Below are 1,637 nucleotides of genomic sequence, written 5' to 3'. Positions count from 1 at the left end.
GAATTTTTTATGTTCTAAAAATTTTGGCGAAGCTTGTAACGAACCTGATTTTAAGGTTTTATATTTGTTAAGATTTTTAAATATTTGTTATTTCATATAATGTTCAGAATATCACAGACAACTATATTTAGACTGGTAAAGTTGTTGTTGGAACTTGTACGTATGTTTTGAAATGCGTCATCATCTGTTAGTGTTGACGTCACTTTTCCATCTCGGCAGAGGAAGTGAATGAACCCGCCTGAATGTTTTCACCTGACGACGGACTGGGTTGGAAGACAGGCGAAGGGAAGGAATCAACAAGAACTTGGTAACGGTGAGAATCCAATAATAGTTTTCGGTTTTGCGTTTTCCTTCTTGCCGATACATACGGTACGGGACTAATTATGTGATTAAACTTTCGTGATATTGATGCGAATTGCTCAACGATAATTTTGAATGTTCTAGTGCTTTTATGTGTTAGTGTTATGAAATGTTATGAGAATTGATGTTTTCATCTTTTCTGGCTTTAAGAGGTTAGCCTGAAGAAACTTATCTATATGTATGCGGTTTGCAAACTTATATAATAGAAAAATTCATATGCATGTGTCTAATTTCAGACATTACTGTTGTGTTACATGTTACCCAGCAAGCCCTGGTAAGTAGACCTCGGATTTTTTAGGTTTTTATCCTATTTTTTTTTCATTTACAGGTATGTAAGAAATCATAAGTTATGTCAGCGTTTCGTTAAAAAACGCAACAGCTGATGAAGAAGTTTTATAGTGCCTAAAAACTATTATAGGTTTATGCACTTAAATCAAGCCTTTTGTTAGGTTTTATATATTTTAAAGGTTTTACAGGATTTTTATGTCACACACAGGCATTTGCTTCGTTTGGTCACGAAAAAATTCAACGACGAACGTGTCTGAAACTTACTCTCTGTCTATTTCCTTTCCTCCAAGTCCATGGAGATATTTCAAAGCTCTAAAACAATCCAAAGTGGTCTGATCTGTGTGGTCCTGCTCACTTTCGCATCACTTCGGTGCTTTGTGGCATTCACACATTGCAAACTAACATTTTAGCATTGAAGTTTTCACCACTGACTATGCTTTTGTTGAAAGATTATTTTCAGCATATAAGATGATCCTCTCACAGACAAAATTTCGGAGTTTGACTGTAGATAACATGAAAAAAGATTATTGCCTAACTATACGTGGATTTTAATAGCAAATTTCCAATGGTAAGTTCTTCCATCGCCGTAGGGTTAGGCAATAAAAATAACGTTATGCAAGATAGTGCGTATTTCAGGATGTAGGTGTCCCATTTTCATTGCCGGTGACTATACCGGATCAGAAATTTTCAGGAATTTTGAAAGTTTTTTTTAACCTACTTCAGGATTTTTCGAGCCTAACTTAAGATTTTTAGGGCCTATTTTAGGGTTTTTAGAACCTATTTTAGGATTTTTAGAACCTATTTTCCTATTTTAGGAACCTAGAAGCACAACTTTTAGAACCTAGAAATCCGAGGTCTACTGATAAGTTACAAAGAGTCTCGTGTTCCCGACACAAGGAGCAGCGGACTAACTTTGTGACTGCACACTCACAAACATCCATGCCCAGGCTGTGTTTCGAACCCGGGACCCCAAGCGTCGTAAGTTCCTG

The sequence above is a fragment of the Lepisma saccharinum genome, chromosome 18, assembly GCF_977018435.1.
Source record: "Lepisma saccharinum chromosome 18, izLepSacc3.1, whole genome shotgun sequence".
Lineage (NCBI taxonomy): Eukaryota > Metazoa > Arthropoda > Insecta > Zygentoma > Lepismatidae > Lepisma > Lepisma saccharinum.
This window is presented reverse-complemented; position numbering follows the sequence as displayed.